Source organism: Neovison vison, chromosome 13 (genome assembly GCF_020171115.1).
Source record: "Neovison vison isolate M4711 chromosome 13, ASM_NN_V1, whole genome shotgun sequence".
NCBI classification, from domain to species: Eukaryota; Metazoa; Chordata; class Mammalia; order Carnivora; family Mustelidae; genus Neogale; species Neogale vison.
Window position 1 is genome coordinate 3,286,209 of NC_058103.1, and position 19,522 is coordinate 3,305,730.

Sequence of the window (19,522 nt, forward strand, 5' to 3'; positions counted from 1 at the left end):
GCCTTCTGTATTTCTCCAATGACTCATGTGAGAGGCAGGAAGTCCAGCATCTCCTCCTGCAGCTTCCCCTTGGAAGGTTCCGGAACCCTGGACAGTCTGCACAGGCCGGGGCAGCCACGGGGACCGGCTCCATCGGCCCAGCAGGTGTCTGTCCCCAGCCACGGCAGCGGGGTAGGGGTAGGGGACCTCCGCCCCAGACCCAGGTTGCGGTGGCGCCCCGCTTGGGCCCCCGAAGGGCACAGCGCCCCGAGTTCAGAGCAGAGGACCCCCGCAACCACATCGGGGTGACAGGCCGGAGACAGCCAGCCGCCGAGGTCCCCTCATGGAGGGCTCCCCTCCGGAGCCCTGGGAGTCCTTTCCCGCCCACCCGGAAGGGTCGGGTCCTGGCTGCTTCTCCTGGCCCGACTCCTCCCGGGCCCCCAGAGCACCTCAGACCACCGTCCCGGACCCTCTGGGCCAGGAGCTCACCCCCCTTACTGCCTCACGCTATAGGGCAAGGGATCTTCTTAAGGCTTTGCCAAAATAAGATTGACCCAAAAGCTCCAGGCTGGGCTATTTGGGGTTTTTAGAAATAAGCAACAAGGTAGCCGTTTTCGAGATCCCTCCGAGGGGTTTTCTGGGACTCCACGTGCTCCCAGGGCGCTGGGAAGCAACCCTGGGAATGGGGAGACGGACGGGCTTCAGGACCCCCCGGGAGGGCCCCCTGCTGGTGAGACCTGCTCCTGCTCCTCTTCCCTGCCCCCCTCCTTTCTCGTCTCCAGCTGTCCGCGCACTTCTAGAACCCCAGCTCGAGGGGACGGCACGAATAATTTTGCCCCAAACAGGGCCACCGCTCTGGGGGGCGGGGCCTCTGGCCTCTGCAGTGTCAGTCGGCGGGGCAGCAGTGATGGGCAGCAAGGAGAGCCAATCACAGCTCTCCTCTGCCTTTCGGGGGCAGCCCCTTCGGTTCCCTATGGCAACGTGGAACAACAAGCGGACACCCTTTCTGGACAAAGAAATTTCTCCCAGGGACTTGTAGCATTATAGGTTCTGTTTGCTGCGTTCCTGGGAGACGCGCACGCAGATATCAGAGCCCCAGCTCAGAAGCCAGTCCTGTTGTTTTCCAGAGAAGGGGGAAAAGTGGTCGCAATAGTAGTGGGGGGACTTCAGGCCAGTGAATGGGGTCTCATCAGGCCTTCAAGTGACACCCACACAAAGACCATGGGCCCCCTTGGGAGATCTAACTTGCCTGCAGGGCCCTGGCAATTTCTCCCACTGAAACATCAACCTTAGGAGGGACCGGGACTCTCAGCAGAATAAAACCTGTTAAACCAACTGTCCGGACAAGCGGCCTCCAAGCTTTGTGAATTTTACAGCACAACCCAGCCGTGTATCATGTGTGCACGTACACACACAGCATATGACAGCACTCCGCCTCAAACCTGTGATATGCTCTATCTATTTGTAAATACTGTTGTTGTGACCCTCTCCACTCCGTTTGTTCGTAACCTGGTTTGGAAACACTACCTTGGGACTGAGTGGCTCAGTCATTAAGCGTCTGCCTTTGCCTCAGGTCATGATCCTGGGGTCCTGGGATTGAGCCCCATATCAGGCTCCCCCCCTCAACAGGAAGCCTGCTTCTCCCTCTCCCACTCCCCCTGCTGTGTTCCCTCTCTTGCTGTGTCTCTCTCTGTCAAATAAATTAATAAAATCTTAAAAAAAAAAAACCCTTGAAAACACTATCTTGGACTGGAGGAAGGGCTGAAGATGGTGGACTAGGCCCTCACCCCAAGTGTGTGGGGTGGTTCGCGTGTGAAATCACTCCTCCCCACTCCTGTCCATGTAGGGCTAACTGAGCTGGGAAACCAACACTGGCAGCCCCGCCGCCTGGCTAAGGGCAGAGGTGCACCAGCAAAGATGCAGGGTGCCTGCGTCCTTGTCTGGACGGGGCAGCAGAAAGCAAGTGCAAAAGAACTGGGGCACGGAGAGGCATAGGATGGCTAAGTTGTTCAAACTTTGCTGGGCGTCTTGGGCAAGTGACAGACAAGGGCAGGGAAGGTAGAAGATTTGGGGAACTGGCCACATGAAGTTTTATTTTTCTCTCATTTCTGTGGGCCACTCAGGGAGATGAAGTTATCCTCGTTTAGGGAACACCCAATCTGGGATTTGCACACATGTGTGAGTGCACACACCGTCTTTGGTACTTTCCCCCCAATCCTTCAGGAGAACCTGAGCACGGGGCGTGGCCAGCCTCCCACAGGTGCCTTGACTGGAGCCCCACACCCACCCTGACCTTGAACACCTTCTGAAAAATAGATTGTCTCACCAAGAAAAAGGGGTATTTTTCTGCAGACCTCACTGGAGACAGGGAAGAGCGTTTGCCTCAAGAACCACACAGCAGGGGCGCATGGGTGGCTCAGTGGGTTAGGGCCTCTGCCTTCGGCTCAGGTCATGGTCTCAGGGTCCTGGGATCGAGCCCCGTGTTGGGCTCTCTGCTCAGCGGGGAGCTGGCTTCCTCCTCTCTCCCTGCCTGCCTCTCTGACTACTTGTGATCTCTATCAAATAAATAAACAAAATCTTTAAAAAAAAAAAAAAAAAAAAAGAACCACACAGCAAACTCACAAATGCTCCTCTGTGTGATCACTGACCTTCTCCCTCAATCTGCGGGGTCATCGCAGCCCTTTTCCTTCACCCCCTTCCCCGGAATCCAGCTCCTGCCTCAGCCGGCACCCTCCACTCCTTGAACCACCCAGTGGCTGCTGGAAACCTACGGCCAGTCATGCTAGCCCAGCAGACTCCCAGGAAATGGGCTCTCCTCCTCCCTGCTTGTTAGAAATGAGGAGGGAGAAGGTTATTGGGTCCAAATTAAGTCTCAGATTAATGAGATAAAATGTTTGAAAAGTACAAGAATTGTTCTAATTCATCAAAACTGCAGTGAGACATCTCACTGTGAAGAAAGGCAAATGGGGTGCCCTTCCCCAGCTCTCAAAGCTGGTGGCAACACGCCTGAAATGTCGTATGATCCCAGATCAAAGCCACTTATTCCACTGTCCCCTTGTTCATTAGAGCCTTCGGTCAAGACCTGCTTGTAGTCCAGACCCACCAGCTCTCTCCCAGCACAGAACCAATTAAATGCTTGCCCTTTTGGAGCTTACCTTCTAGCAGGTGAAAACAAAATAAATTGCAAGTGAGTTTATAACAAGAGCTCTGGAGCAAGCCAGAGCAGAGAAGAGGAAGAGGAAGGCCTGGAGTGAATGGTCAGGGAAGGAGGCAGGTAAAGTGCTGGATAAGACACCACTTCCAGTAGACCTAAAAGAAAAGAGGAGGGTACCATGTGCTTATCAGTAGGAAAAGCACCCAGGAAGAGGGAAGAGCATGGGCAAAGGCCCTGAGGTCAGTGAACATTCAGGAGGCCATTGTGGCTGGAGCCAAGGAACCAGAGAAACTCAGAGAGGAGGAAGGTGAGGGGGGGGACTCGGGCTCAGGGGAGCAAGAGACACCGGGCCTTTCAGGTCATCAAGAGCGCTTTGCTTTTAACTCTGAGATGGGGTCCCCTGTGAAGTCTGATTGGCAGCTTATATTCTATCCAAACTAACCCTACATTTGATCTTCCTTCATTGTCCTTCAGCCAATAATCATATCCCGAGAACCAGGCAAGTCTGAACTCAGCGGGACGTTTTCTTGTTACGGGGTGAATGAGGTCACTGGCGATGAAGCTCGGTGTGGGCCAGCAGCTAGAAACATAAACCTCCTAAGTTTAAACCAAACCAAACCAAGGAAAAACGTGCCTCTTTCTTGGCCCAGTGACCCCACGTCTGGGACTCTTCCAAAGAAATAACATCAAATACCGGAAAACCACTAGGTAGCCCCCCATTCGAAACTGAAGAAACGGAATGAGCATAACCCTTAGCTGGTGGTCGTCATGGAGATTTTCTAAACCTCGTGGATGCTTGGAGCCCCACGGGAGTGAGAACCCACAGACGTGGCCTGTAGGCCGAGCAGTTCTGACCTCAGCAGTTCAGTCCCCAAACAGCAGCCTCCACCACGCTGCTCTCGCTGGCCTAGTCCCCAGGAAACTCAACACACTAAGGTTCCCCGCACTCACTTGCTTCACACTGGCCTCCAGGGAGCCTCTGTGACTCAGGCAAACTCAGTCCTCAGAGCCTTTGCACATGCCGTTCCCTCTGCAGAACACTCTTCCTCCCCGTCTCTGAATGCTTCACTCTCTCTTCCCGTGGGCCATATTTGGAGCAGTTCCAAATAAAACATGCATTTCCAGGATTTAACCTATCCACCTCCACATGGGTCCTTGGCCCGACATAGGGCCTTCACACCCCAGCAGGAAGGATGTCACAGGTCAGGCACCCAGCTCTTCTTGCCAAAGTGTCCCCCAAAATATTGTGGTGATGAGTTCCCTAGGGAAGGTGAACCAATGAGGAATTCACTAGAATAGGAGAATGCTAGACCAGGAATCGAAAAAGCAGAACTCAACTCATGACTAACTGTATCATTTTGGGAAGGCACCTTACCTCCCTGGCCCTGGGTTTCCCCTTTTGTAGAGCAGAAATAGACTGCCTGCTCTCCCCCAAGGGGCTGTGAAGGAGGATGGTGCCAGTGGGGGCCATGCGGCCACCCTGTCCCCCAGAGGTGTCCCGAGGCCCAGAAGGCATTGGGCTGTATTTCAGCCCTTGTCATCACTGTGTATAAAGGACCTGCCCACCTTTCCCAGAGTACGAGGGAGTGTTGGAATTTCAGGTATTCGTCATCGATTGCCATGGGTCAAAATCACATCTGCCCCAGTATTTTGGGGGGGAGGGGATGTCACCTAACCTAGGACCTCCAGGGGTGCCAGCCCTGTGCAACGGGAAGTTGACAGACCTCATTATCCATTCACTGAGAAGCACTTTCTGAGGAGCTGGTCCTTGGGCCCCCACAGCCTCGACAGGAAGAGTCGTGGCCGCCCCAGCACCGGGGCTGCAGGGTCCTTCAACCCACAGCCAGCGATCCCCATCACAAATCTCGTGGAGCGGGAGTGAGCAGCCTGTTTTCAAAAAATGAAATAGAACAAAACAGAAAATAGCAGAAGGCATCACACCGAGGGGGTGGGGGTATTACTGTGTGAGACTCTTGCTCTGGTTCTGCCTGGCCAGTTCTGCCTGTGGGTCTTCAGGTAAAAGGTCTTTCTCACCGTGGGTCCCGGTGAAGAAGTCCCCAGAGCCACCAGCCTCGAGGAGATGCAGTTCCGGGTCATTTGTAGGGTCGCGCGGAAGCTCTTGTCCTCACTTCTGCTGGCACCTCTTTGTGTGCCGCGGAAATGCAAGTCCCACCCACTCTGGGATGAAACACTCAAGATTAGCAGAGTCTGAATTCATGAGGCTTGTTATATTAAAATAGAAAACCATGAAGATGGGGCTCGGCTCGCAGGCCTCCTACCCTCCCTGAGCGGTTCCACGAGGACAACGCTGGGGCCTGGGCTCTCCCGGCCCCCGGCTGGCTGAAGGCTTCGGTCTGCGGGGTCAGCGGCCCCTCTCTCCAGCGCTGCCACAGAAGTCACTGCCATTCTCCCTGGTGGAAGGCCCCAGGCAGCCGTTCAAGTATCTGGCTCAGCAAAGGAATGTGTGAGTGAGCGAGCGAGTCAATGAACGTAGGAGTGAACCACCTGCCCTGAGCCAAACTCCCTCATCCAGTCTCACGCTGGCGAACGTCATCAACAAGCAGCTCCCCACAGAGGACTCTGATCCAGGACGGGGCTCAAAGCACCGGTCAGCTCCAGAGTCTCTGTGAGGTTCCTGATGGGATCGTCCGTCCGGAAGGGTGTCCGAAGGACCGTTAACAGTGGGATTCCTTTATTGCATGGTGGATTTGAGGTGGATTTGGGGAGCTGTGGGGGACTGGGGGTCTCTGCCCGCCCCTCGGCCTCACCACTGTGTCCACTTCTGCACAGACACAGAAGAAACCCTAGGCCTGCTCTCCGCCCCCCAGACCCCAGGCCGATCAAGGACATACTCCAGAACACCAAACATCTCGCTACCGTAGCTGCCTCTGACGTCGTTCTTTCTGGCCGGTTGCATTTGGGGCAGCCGAAGTGGGCTGGTGTCTTGCTATTCACCCAAACCTTGCGAACCAGGATTAATCGAATCAATTACAACAAGGATGCCCAAACTCTGGGGCATTTCGAGGCCTCCAGAGTAAGCTGAAGCCAGTGCTGGGTGAGCTGGTACAAAGGAATCCAGTCTGGCCGTCGTTCGTGAAGGGGTGGCTACGAGCGGTTCTTGGGGAAGGCAGCTGAGGTGTGGTTTCCAGTCTGGGGGCCAAAAAGGATCTCCAGAGCCCTGTAGTTGCCAGATCACCTCTGTCGTCTGTCCCAGGTAGTGGAGCACGAACACAGCAGATGCACAAACTCAGGCTCTCATTACACCTCGAGCTAATCAATGGCTCTGAGACGCTCATTTCCATGAGCGATTTGCAATGTAGATGAGATTTCAGAACGACCACATTTGAATTTCCCTCTACTATTTTTTAACATGGACCCAAATAAGCTCATTTCACAGGAAGAGCTAACCTTGCTACGTGCTGAAACCTGAAATGACGGTCATAGGGCTTAAGTCACTGATGACTGCTCTGTAATTAGCAAGGCACCTAAATAGCTCTGCTTCATCAGCCTAACAAGAGTTCGCTAAACACCAGCTGTATTGTACTTCCTACAGCCAGGGGGCCCGGAGCTGGCCAACAGGCCTCGAGGACACAATTGGAGGGACCAAGGACTGGAGTGCGCATCCACCAGGGGTCTCTGTGGACACTGCGGCCCCCAGCCCACGGGTCCTGAGCAGGCTCTGCGCCTCTCCAGCGGCATACTTCCCCTCTTGCGGGGGATTTAAGAGTCACTGGGGCAGGGGTCCCTGACGCTGTCCTGTGATGCTGCCCACGAGGCCCCAGCCGGGGGGCAGGGGGAGGCCTTGTGGGGTGGGCACTCAGGCACTCAGGCACTCAGGATGCAGCCTGGGCTGGCTACCCCTGATGGCTGTCACAGGAAATGGCCTTTCCTCCCTTGCTGTTTCTTTTTGAGTATGAGGCAGGCTAGAAAATTCCCCCACAGATGGTGAAGGAACCAAGGTCGGACACTCCAACTTCAGTTTGGGGGTTTTGCTCCTCTGATGGGCTGCTTCATTCTGCGAGTCCGAATGCGGAAACTGAGCGGCTGGGCCCGGCACGAGGCTCTACTGAGCAGCCGCTTCCAGGCCATCCCTGGAAAGAACACCACTGGCCTGGGACCCCGTGGACTTGGTCCTCTGCAAGGAAACAATTTGAATAAACACAGGCCTGTCTGAAGCTGCCTGGGAGGTCAAGAAGGGGGACTTGGGGGGCACCTGGGTGGCTCCGTCCATTGGGAGTTGGCCTTTGGTTCAGGTCATGCTCCCAGGGTCCTAGGATAGAGCCCCGTGTCGGGTTCCCTGCTCCGTGGGGAGTCTGCTTATCCCCTGCCCTCTGCCCCTCTCCCTGCATGTGCTGTCTCTCAAATGAATAAATGAAATTAATTTTTTAAAAAAGTAGGGGGTGGGCACCTGGGTGGCTCAGCGGGTTAAGCCTCTGCCTTCAGCTCAGGTCAGGATCCCAGGGTCCTGGGATTGAGTCCCTCATCAGGCTCTCTGCTCCGCAGGAAGTCTGCTTCCCTTCCTTTGTCTCTGCCTGCCTCTCTGCCTACTTGTGGTCTCAGTCTGTCAAATAAATAAGTAAAATCTTAAAAAAAAAAAAAAAAAAGTAGGACTTGGATGTTCCTTCCATGCTTTGATTTAGGTGGATGTGAGGTCTCTTGATTCTGAAAAGAAAAAAAAAAAATGTTAGAAAAGGATCAAGGAGGGCACCAGGGTGGGTCAGTGGTTAAGTCTCAGGTCATGACCATAGCGTCCTGGGATCGAGCCCCACATTAGGATCTCTGCTCGGCGGGAAGCCTGCTTCTCCCTCTCCCACTGCTTGTGTTCCCTCTCTTGCTGTCTCTCTCTGTCAAATAAATAAAATCTAAAAAAGAAAAAAAGAAAGAAAAAGGAAAGGATCAGGAGAAGTCCCCCAGCTTGTCTAGAACTTTGATTCCATTTTTTCCCATCATTTTTAGGGATAAATAAGGTTGATTTTGCGCCCAGGATTGGCCAAAAATAAAACCCACCTATGTATCTTTGAAACATTCATTCATTCCCACACTCACAGTGCCCACTGGACATGGGAGGTATGGGACCCACTCTGAGTCTGTTCTGCTTGTAAATCCCAAAAAGCCGCTCTGCCCAGGGTGGTGGTGGGTAGGCAGAGACCGCATCTTCCCCCCTCTTCCCCACGTCCTCCTCTTCACTCCCCTCTGCCCAAGCTTCAGGGCTCCCCTGGATGGCTGACCGCAAGGAGGGGTAAATATGAACTTGCTAAAATCGCTCTTCAGGACTTTTGGCCCTGGACAAGGGCCCAGCTACCACTGGGTTGTCGAAAGACCTAATAGTGCAATGATTATCGCATTCCTAGGCAATATACGGAAAGACCTAAGAATGCAATAGTGAACTAACAACGCAGAAAGAGCGCTGAGATAGCCTAACATACAGCTCCTAATACCTTTTATCATCAGGCAAAATCCCATTGCATCATCCAGTTCTGTGCGTCAAAGTCAGGATCCTTTAACAAATGCTGTCATTCCCCCCAAGCCGTTCCTTGCCACCCACCGTTCCCTCCCACCGTTCCTGTCACCATCCTCTCTGCCTTCCCCTGCCACGACTCTCTTCCCACCGTGCCCTCCCCAGTTCCCTTACGTGCCCCTGTACCCACTCATGTGTCCCCCCCCATGCCTGCCACTCCCCATCCCCCCATCACTCCCCTGCCTACCACCCTCAGCCTCCTGGGGAGGGAGCGTGTCGCACTCCCTCTGCTCGTCCTCTAGCGCCCCAGCTGCTAAGCAAAGTCTGGTAAGTGGGCAACCTTCATGAGCTGGAGATCAACGCCAACACCTCTAAACTGTGTCTTAAATCCCAGAGCTCTGCCTCCAGGAATCCCCTCCTTCCTGGCCTTCTCCCGCTCTCCGGTCCTCGAAAACGCCAGCTCTTCTTGCAGAACCGCATTCCTGAGACTGGGGACTTGTTCCAAAAGGCTGGAGATGCAGAGCGAAGTCTGAGAGGAAGCCCAGACAGAGTTTGGTTCCTTTGAAAAGGCGCACACTTCCAGAGTTCCCAGCAAAGAAGAAAGACCTTTAACCGGCCTGCCACTGGCCCTCCGACTAGGCAACCACAAAGAGACTCACTGTTCTGGAAGCTTCTCTCCTGGACTCTCTACTGGGAGGGAGGTTAGAGGGGCAGGATGGCTTGCTGGAGAACAAGGAAGATCTGTCTGGCTGCAAACACGAGGGTCCCAGTGTATCAGAACTTCCGCTAACATGATACCGCTGTGAGCCAGGCACTTGGAGAGGCTCTGGGAGTGGAAAGAGAGATGGGACTAAGGAGGCAGGTGTGGGTTTGTGTGTGCGCACACACACACACACACACATTTAACACGTGCACACAGAACAGAGGCCAGCGGTTTGCAGAGGGTTTCGAGTCCTCAGGAAGCTCCTTCTTCCATTCTCCATGGTAACGGGAAGATGGACATTGTCTAAGATCCGTGCACGGTCCCAATTACTGCCCCACCAATGAGACCGACACTTAGTGGCTTAGACAACAACAAGCATTTAGTATCTCTCAAGGCTTCTGGGGTCAGGAATTCGGGAAAGCTGTGGCTGGGGAGGGTCTCTCCAGCGGGGGCCATCAGCGCGCGAGACGTCTGCTCGGTGTCTGCTCGGTGTGGGGCTGCGGAGCTGTTTGAGCTTTCTCACCACACGGCAGCCTCAGGCAGTCCGTCAGGCTCGAGGCTTCTAGAGCTTCCCGTCGACAAGGTAGGAGCTGTATGACCTTCCACGGGAAGTCCCGCAGTGTTGCTTTCACCAGCCCACCAGCCCTCTTGGTTACAAGCAGGGAGTGTCCAGGGGACCCTCCAGAGACACGAGTGGAATAGAAAATATCACTGCACCGTCCTGAGAGAACACGATCTCCACAGCTGAGTTCCCGGACAAAGGCCCGTGAGGGGTTTGGGGACAGGCAGTCTGCCGAGGGCCCGCTCTTGACAGCCTGTCAGGGAGAGGGGGAGGCAGTGGGGCAGGGAGGGGAAAGGGCCAAGCAGGGGGCAGCAGTGCCCAATAAAGCCAAGCCCTCTCTGGAGCTCAGTGGCTCAGGACCACAAGCCACGGCACAGCTGGCCCTGCCCTGAAGAAAGTGGGCGGCCTCTCTGGAGCTTTGAACACGTCAGCCGTCAGCCGTCGGCTGTGAGGACCCCCGGCAGAGACAAAGAGTGCAAGCTGCATTTGTTCGTGTGGCCCTGTTACGCCCTCCATCAGGAGGCGTCTGTTCCTCACTCCTTAAGCCTCGGCTTGGCTACAGCCCTGGCCTTGGCCGAAGGGACATCAGCAAACACGACCCATGCAAAGGCTTGAAAACTGCTTTTCTTTGGAGTTTATGCTCTCGTACAGCACTGAGACCATGGAAACGAGCTCAAGCCAACTTCCAAAGGGGCCGCGTGGAAGACAGCCGAGGCACCCGGTCCATAGCCGGCATCTGCCCGCAATGTTTACCTGACCACCCAAAAACATCAGCCCCAGAACAGCCGCGGAAGCGAGCCCCAGCGAGACCCACGGGGCTGAGCCCAGCCCAAACTGCCAACTCACAGAATCAAAGACCAACAAACGATGATTATTTTAAGTCACTCAGTTTCAGGGTTGTTTGTTATACAGCAAGTCTACCTAATACAAGCACTGATAGTTCCCGCTACGGAAAGCTAACAGTCCCAAAGGCCTGCTAACCCTCTGTACTTGTATGGATGGAGAAGAAGGGGGACTTCCTCCTGGGTCTGGCCTTGGCCCTGACCCTCTGGTATGCCGCTCACACTGACCTGCAGGGCCATCAACCAAGAGTAAATAGCCAGAGGCCCTCACCCCATAAATGAGATCTTTGACCCAATCAGAAGCTCTGGGCCTCCTGAGGTTCCTGGAGGCAAATGAGAACCAGCCCTTGAGGACTTCCCAGAGCAGTGCCCCTTGCCTCAGTCCATGATTTTTGCCCTTAGGGCTCTGACTCTGGGACCCCAAACTTTGGGTTTGGGCAAAAGTCAGGGTCACAGAGTCATCTTTCCAGTTATCACATTAGAGTCAGGGAACTGTGTCAGCAGGTTTAGGAAATACCAAGCTGCTCCTTGCAAAACACTTTTTGGGTCTCTTGGATAAAGATTTCAATATTAAACGTTAAGATTTTGCTATGATTAAATTCTCACCGGGCATGAAGAAAGAGCTGTAACTACATTTCAGTGTAGCATTTGAAGGGATTTAGTGCTTTTCCATTAATTTTTTTTTAAATGTCAAGGGCATATATCTTTCTTCGAGGACTCAGCCTATGGCAAATTTCAGATTTAAAAAGACACAGCGATGGACTTAGGAGACCAAAAGGGGAGGTGAAAATCTACAATTCAGAAATTATGAAACTGTTAAATTTTCAGTTAATTCAAAAATCATCTCAGTGGAAAATTCTGTAAGCTTCCCACACATAATCACAGAGATCGGGTTTGGAATCGCAACGGAAATGAACCGTGGTAAGAGCTCACTTTCTGAGTAAAATGATCGAGCCGAAAACAAAGCAACTGGTGAGTGATCCAGTCTCATTACAAAAAACACAATCCAGGGACCACGTTTACATGGTCACAGGGAAACAGGCTGGACCCTCCCTCTCCCCTTCCCCGCTGCCTCCCTCTCTCCCTCAGCCCTGCCTCGAAGCCAAGAAACCAAGCCAAGAAGAAGGTACTGTCTTCAATTTTATGGAGCAATGAGATTTGTAGTAAATATTTATTAGCTGTTTAGTAAATACAATTAAATTTCTGGCTGAGCTTTACATGGCTATTTTATCCGAATTAACTAAGATTCACTTTCAAGTCCAAGTGGATACGGTGGAGTAAAGCCGGGCAGACGTTACAGCGCAAATGACAAATAGGGGCTGGTTCCAGCAGCAGGGCTGGGCCTCTCTGTCTCTGAGGATCAAAGGGGCTGGTCAGAGAGCCAAGGCCAGGGCAGATGCCCACGTCCGTGGCCTCTCTGTCCTCTGTGGAGGGACACCACCACCCCTTGCCAGTACAGGAAGCCATGGCTCCTTCCCCAGGAAGGAAGTGGGTATGCAGGTGCCCTCTCCGGGCTGGGCTCCGCTACTCCCGCACCCGAGACCCGGAGATGCACCAGAGAAGACCTCTGGCCAAGGCCCTGCAGTCGCCAGACAGAAGAGCCGGGACCCCAGCCTCCTAAGTCCCTCTGCGGCGCTCAGAACACTAACCCGACCCACTTACCCCTTAAACGTGTCTGTGCTTTCACCTCCTAGGAAAGCCTTCTCCCCACAACTTCATTCCCAGGTACCTACTCTAGAGGAACGGAGACATCTGTCCCTAAAACCTGCTAGGAATGTTCGCAGCAGCCCGAGTCCTGAGGCCCCAAGGGGGGAACAGCCCCGCCCCTCGGCCGAGGAGTGACCGCACCCAGCGGGAAGCCTCCTATCATGTCCTAACAGACGCAGCACGGTGGACCCTGGAACGGCCACGATCCCTGGAAGAAGCCAGACACAAAGGCCACACTCGGTGGGAACCTGTTAGGTCAAATGTCCCAAACAGGCAAAGCCAGAGCCAGAAGCCAGGTTAGTGGTGACCTCGGGCTGGAGGGAGAGACACGGGGGGAAGGTGACCACTGCCGGACCAGCGGTTTCTTTTTGGGGCAACGAACTGGTTCTGAAACGGACTGCGGCGACGGCGGCACCACCTCGTGAACGTACCAACAACCAGCGCCCGGCACACTTCACACAAGCGCTACCGCGTACGGTGCCAATGACTCCTGGGCAGGCGTGGGGCCAGCGAAGCTCCGGGTTCGAATCTCAGCTCCCCCACTTGCGAGCTGTGAGCCTCTGGGGGACCTCCCTCGGCCCTGTCTTCCGGGTTCCCCGACTCCGGCCCGGCGGCCGCCGCGGAACTGCCGCCAGGACCCCAGGAGCCGCTCCCTGGGTCCCCAAACCGGAGCCAGTACACGCGTGGTGCTCCCGCGTCTGAGCCTTCGCGCGGAAGAGGCCGGCCAGGCTCCACCATGTGACTTGGGGACAAACTCTGATTGGCTGAGTCGATGGCCCTTCTAGCCAATGATTGGCTTCGCAAGGCCATGTGCCCCAGTCCGAGCCAATCAGATGTGCGCAGCTGGCTACCGAGGCATGCTGGGCAAGCCCTCGCTTGAGGCGCCGGGGGCACGCTGACGGCCGGTTCTGCGGGTGGCCGCCAGCGCCTGCGCAGTCACCTCGCCGCAGTGTGGGGACGCCGAGCGCGTGGCAGGGCAGAGGGGTGGGAGAGCGGCCCCCGGTGGGGAGCCGAGGGCCCTGGGACAGGCCGCGTGCGCGCGCTCCTGGGGGGAGGGGGAGCCCGGGCTGCGCGGGAGGGCGGTCGCGGGTGCGGGGTGCCCGAGGACGGCGCAGGCGGCTTCCACACGGCGGCTTCCAGGCCGAGCTCGCGGCCTCTCCGCCGCAGCCTCCGGCCTCGGTCCGTGGCGTCCGGGAGCCGCACGCGCGCTGGGCTCCGGGGTGGCCGCCGGGAAGCGGGAGCGGGAGCTGGCGCGGGAGCTTGGGTCAGCCTCTCGTGTGCTCTACCCTTGACGGCGAGCGGGACGCGACGTCGGGGCGCTCGGGCTCTTCTCACGCGGACTCCCGGGGCCGGACGCCCGCCACGTCCTTCTCCCTGAGCGCGCAGGAGGGCTGTGCGCCGCAGTGCCCACCGCTGCCTCCGTTTCCCCTTGTCAGTGGCGAGGCCCGGATGGTGTCCACGTGCCTCCTCCCCCCCGCGCGGTGACCGCACCCTGACGCTGGCAGGTACCAGAGCGGGGGCCACTTGTCCCCCTTCGGGAGAATTCATGCATTCGTCCCTTCACTCCTCCCACGGCGCTCCGAAAGTCTGCAAGGACGCCGGCGTTGACCTGCCTCCCGAGACCAGCCGGGCTTCCCGGCTCAGGGGAGCCGCTGTCTTTGGGCATGAACCCGAGATGGGCGGAGGCAGGGCTACCCCGGGATGTCGTGCCCTCGGCCACAGGGGGGGCAGCCGGGAGGTCGGGAGGTCTGAATCCTGTCTTTGGACTCCAGGCAGACGTGGGTGACGGAGGGGTGACAGGACGCTCGGACACGCTCAGGAAAGGAACGCCACGTGGAGTGTGGACCCAGGCGGTCATGGGTCCAAGGGCAGTGATGCCCAGGTGCAAGCAGAGGCCCAGCTTCCATCCGGCATCGGGGAGGCTGGCGTGGATCTGAGGTGCGCTGAGGCTCTGGTCGGGAGTTGATGACCATCAGGTCTGATGACCAGCTGCATATTAGAGGAGAGAGAAGCTGCAGGGAAGCCTGAGGCTTCACTTGGGCACTGGGCAGGAGGCGTGAGGACAGTGGGTCTGGCTGTGATGAGCTCGGACGTGCGCAGGTGAGGCTCCCGTGGCACGTCTTGGGGAGAGCCAAGGGAGCTGGGGCGGTGGTGGAGGTCGGGAATGGGAGCCTCTGAGGTGAGGACAGGGGATCTGGAGAGAAAAGGGGTCCACCTGTGGGCCCTCCTCGGGCATTTCTTAGCAGGCAGCAGCACCGTGGTCGAAGGCCTGCTGGGTCAGGGCCCATGACCTGCGAGCCAGAGCGCCCCGGAGGAGGGAGGTGAGAATCAGGGGAGTGAAAGCGGTGGACACGCGTGGTTTAGCTTGGGGTAGTAAACTCACCCCGCCTCGCCCCTGAGGTTCTAAAACTCCCCAGGTTTAGAGTGAGGTTAACTTTAGCAAGAGTGAGAGTAAGCCAGCTCCGTGCAAGGCTGTTTGCAGGGCTCCTTGGAAATCACTGGCTTCATGGATTCCAGCAGCTGGTTCCAGCCCTGCCTCAGTTTCCCCGCTCTCAGTGGTTGTCAGAGTTGCTCCCTCCCATAGTTTCACCCTGGGGAGCAGCCCTCACCCTTGCACTTAAGGCCCAGATGGGGAAATGAAGCCTCAGCCTTGTTGGAGCCCGCCGCTTTCCACTTGCTTGTGCCGAGTCCATAGTCCTGCACACCAGCCTCCTCTTGAGCTTCCAGCAGAAATTTATGAAGATTTAATAGCTGAGGGCTGTAATGAGAGCGGAGATTATTAAGATCTCATTTCTTTTTGAAAATATCTCATGAAGTATTCTCTTAAATAATTAAAACTAAATCCCACCTACAAAGTACATGAAAAGGCGGGTGTCCTCCAGTGACTCCTCAGGGCTACCCGCTCTTTTCCGTGAGCTCTGGCTGGAGGCGTCGACTCCCAGATCCTGGACTTTCCAAGCCCACCCTCTCCTTCTCTCAGGCCAGCGTTGTTCATGTTGACATTGGCCAAGTGACCGGCCTTCCCGATCTACCGCCATCCCGAAGCTACACAGACAGGCAAAAAAACAAAACAAAAAAAAAACCCATGTCAACATCAGATGTCGGCACAAATCGGCCAACCCCAAAATAAGGATTTATGTATATTCCAAGAATGCAATTTTGTCTATACTTAGGAGATGAAAATCAGCCTTGCTGGACGGTGAGCTCATCACCTCCCGGGACTTGGCCGGCATCTGTCGGTTCTCCCACCAGCCTCTCTGGGCCATGGGTCCCTCATGACAGGAGTGGAGGCCTTGGACTGAGGCCGTTGTGATGGTGACAGACAGCAGAGGGAAGGCAAGACAGCCGAGCCAGCTGTACTGATCGGACGTTCATTCTCTGCATGTCTGGGGCCCAGGTGCTTGTCCCCCCGCCCCACCCATGCACCCTCCTGGTTCTCTTGAGTCCTGAACGTTCTTCCCGAGGGCCTCGTTCACACACCGCCCAGGAAGGGACCTGCCCCCGGCTGGCAGGGGCCGGGGTGCTGAAGGCCTGGGAAGCCGCGGAAGGGGACACTTCCTTAGGGCCCAGGGGAGCCATGGAAGAGGGGTACCTGGTCAGATGTGCGTTTTGGATGGACCCCCTGCTGGCCCATGTGGAGGACAGTCTCGTGAGCAGGAGTGGAGTGGGGAGGCAGGCTCCCAGGCCAGGAGCCGAGGGCCCGAGCTGGGCGAGCCGTGTGAGACACCAAGCAGGAGGCTTGGCTATGGGACACGGCTAGAGGCGGCAGAAACAGCTCTGGTGGCCTGGGCACCAGGCAGAGGGGTGGCCCACCAGGTGAGGCTCAGGACTGAGACTGGGTGGCAGGGTGGATGACCGTGCCACCACGGAGGGTTGGGAGATGGGCCAGGCAGGAGCAGGTGTGGAAATGGCGGAGAGGCGATTTTCGAGGAGACCGTGGTTACTCATTCAGACATTCCCGCCCCGGTCCTCCTGGTCCTCCTGCGGACAGGCCTTGAGCAGGTGGGGCCACGCTGGCGCTCAGCACACACGACTCAGTGGCACCAGCAGGCGGGAGAGCCTCGCCCCACTGCCCACAGCAAATGCCCACAGCCTCATGGAGGAAATCCGGGAGAAAGCAGGTGGGGCGGGGGGAGGGGGGCGCCTAAAGGACGGGGACAGGAATCTAGAGGTACCCGAAGAAACCCCATCAGGGCCTGACGTGGTTCCAAGCGCAGTTAAAAGAGCAGCGACGTTAGCTAGCTCCAAGGAAGAGCTGTTCGCGGGCAGCCCTGTGAAGTTGCACAAGTCGTGCATTATACAAGGTCAGATGTTCCTCTCCAGACCTGTCCCCAGCCTCCGCAAGGAGGGCCTGGCACTTGGTTGTGCTTAGCTGGCCCTTCCCAGGATTCAAACCATGACGGAGAAGGAAGCGGGGAGGGTGGCTAGAGGCCAGGAGGGGACACAGGAGCTGATCAGCTGTGGCCCCGAACACAGGTCGGGAGAGAAGCCACACACAGCATCTTGAGAAGAAAGGGCCGTGTGTCCAGCCACGCTGCTACTGCTTCTAGTGGCAGTTATGACAGTGATAGAAGCCCCCGCACCCTGCTGCTTCCTCTCCCCTGTGCCCTGGGTGGACCCCCCATTGTCTCACTGACCACTGCCCCGGTGAGGAGCGTCCATCCTCTGTGAAGCCCAGAGGAGGGAAGTAACTCGCAGGGCTCACAACTCCAGAGCAGTGCAGGTGGGCGCGAAGTGCAGCTGCGCCGACCCCAGCACCTGCAGCTCCCGCCCCCGCGTTCCGCCACCGCGGGCCAGTTGTAAGACAGGCCCACAGCTCAGCAAGCACACACAGCATGAAACGCAGGTGGACGTGACTGCATTCTCGACCTCTGACCTGTGACCCCAGTGACTGCTCTCAAGAACCCGCTTTGAGCCCTGACCCCCTAAACCCTGGATTCTTCTCCCCGATCTGGGCCCTGATGGACCTGCCCTAGGATGTCTGTTCCCATCCATCCATCCATCCATCCGGCTTTGCCCAAGTCGGGGCGCCTTACTTTGTGACCACATCTTCATTCCTGACCACAGGAGACCCGGTGTCAGGGTCACTGAGCTCTAGGCAGGAGGCTCCCTACAGGGCCCTTCTGGGAGGTCCTGGGGTACACTGCTGTGGTTGAAAAGCAGAGGCTTGTGTTGACCTCGAACCCTCTGGGGCGTTTTGTAGAAACAGACCCTGACATTGTGTCACCTCTTCCAAGGTCATGTGGTCTGAAGAAGTCACCTGGGCCAGGCTGTGGGGGTGTCCCTGGCCCGATTTCTGCATAGCCATGGGGGCGGTACCGGATGGGCAGAAGTCCTGTGTCAGGCCGTGCCAGCTGAAAGAGTCATCCCAGCCTCTGGGGCCATGGCCTCTCTGGCGCCGGGAAAGCCACCAGGCCAGCCGCCTGCAGACGGGGCCGGAGCAATCCTCAGCCAGCTGGCTCAGAGTCTCTGGGTAAATACTCAGCCTCCTGCCTTCTGCTCAGCTGCCCTGAGGTGCATGCTAGATGATTCCTCGGAGTCCTCACGGCGGAGCCCGGAGAGTCTGCAGCAGTGACCGGCTCAGCCCTGTCTGGGTCTCCTTCCTGCTTCTCTGGACCTTTGCCCAGTTGAGCTGCCAGTGCCCAGGTCCTCGCTGTCCCTCTCTTTTCCAGGCCCTTGTGTGGGCCCTGTGACCGGTCCGAGCTCTGACTTCCTCCCCTGGAAAGAGCACCAGGAATAGGGCAGGAGGTTTGAGGGGCCCGGGCTGGGCTCGTGGTGGTGCCCAGCAGGCTGAGGGAGAGCCGTGAAGGAGCCGGGAGGCACCAGAACGCTCAGGCCTGCTCCTGTTACCGACGGATTCCCGGTGTATTATTACTTGTTGATTGTTGGTATAATTTTTGTTGATTTGCTGGTGATTGTTTGTTGATTCTGGGTTTGCACAGCCACAAATATTCACATATCTCAAACATTCCCTGCTGCTTCCTGGCTAATTCAAGCAAAACCCGGAATGTTCTGCCTGGATGCTCTGTGTCTTGCCGTTGCCAGATAATGGATAGCGAGAGGCCCTGCCCCCACCTGCTCTGGGAAAACAGAATGATTAGCCAGAAAGACTTCGATGGGTGGGCGGTGAGCATGGCACAGAGATCAGCCCCGGCCAGCCCTGACCACGCAGGAAGCCAGAGCACGATGCGGGGGTGCCTCCCCACGCAGGCGCCACTGAGGCTTTAAGGAGAGGAGCTGACAGCCAGCCACACACCAGAGTGCCCCCCGCCCCCAGCCCCTGGGACGCGCGCTGCAGGATGTTGCCTGGGCTGTTTAGCTAAATCCTGAAATGCTAGTGCAATAAGGTACACATGCAAAATAGGTGCCATCAAGCGCTGTCCCCGGGCTCGCCACTGGGCACTGCGTGGAGCAGCTGTTGGTGGCAGGGGTGGCAGCTTGGGGATGTACATGGCTTATGCACAGGGCCTGGGGTTGGGCCGTGTTGCACTGCCACCCCTGAGTGTGGCCTGGTCCAGACACCCAGCTCTGGGGCGATCTCATTTAGTCAGGGAGCTGGGGACACAGCGTGGATTTCTGCGGCAGGAGGACCGTCTACAGGAAATGTCACAGAATCTCCTCCAGGTCTCACAGGGACATGTGACAGGCACAGTCCTGGCCATGCAACGGGGAGGGGATGTCTCTAGACGGAGAGAGGCTGGGACATGGTGTTTACAGCAGCTTTGGAGCCGAAGGCACTAAAAATAGCTGGGGCCTTGCCCCCTGTACCCCCTCCGCCTGGTCACCCGGCAGGTGGTGGGACAGGAATAGGCAACCAGACCCCAGCCTGCAGGCATGGGGAGCCTCGACCCCGCTGGGGGATGAGCCAGGCTGTGGGACCCTGGATCCTTGGGCTGAGCTGCAGGGGAATGAGGACAGGTCGGATCTGACCACCCTGGGGGACCCCTACCCTGCTCAGGGCTGGGAAGCAGGCCCAGGACGATGAAGAGACAGGCCCCACCATTTTGAGGGCCAACCACAGTTCCTGAAGCCCGAAAGCAGTACCCTGGACTTGAGAACCAGAGCAGGGGCTCCTGGGCTGCACATCAGCTCTGTAACCCTGTTAACTCTCGGGGAA

General features: G+C 56.8%; 1 long non-coding RNA gene across 1 annotated transcript; it reads right to left on the reverse strand.

The window, feature by feature from the left end:
* Positions 1-14,151: 14,151 nt before the first annotated feature.
* On the reverse strand, positions 14,152-15,629 carry LOC122893324. The gene is made up of 3 exons (XR_006381611.1): positions 15,258-15,629; positions 15,015-15,163; positions 14,152-14,394 (listed from the first exon to the last, which is right to left on the reverse strand). It is a non-coding gene; the product is annotated as an uncharacterized LOC122893324 (long non-coding RNA).
* Positions 15,630-19,522: the final 3,893 nt, after the last annotated feature.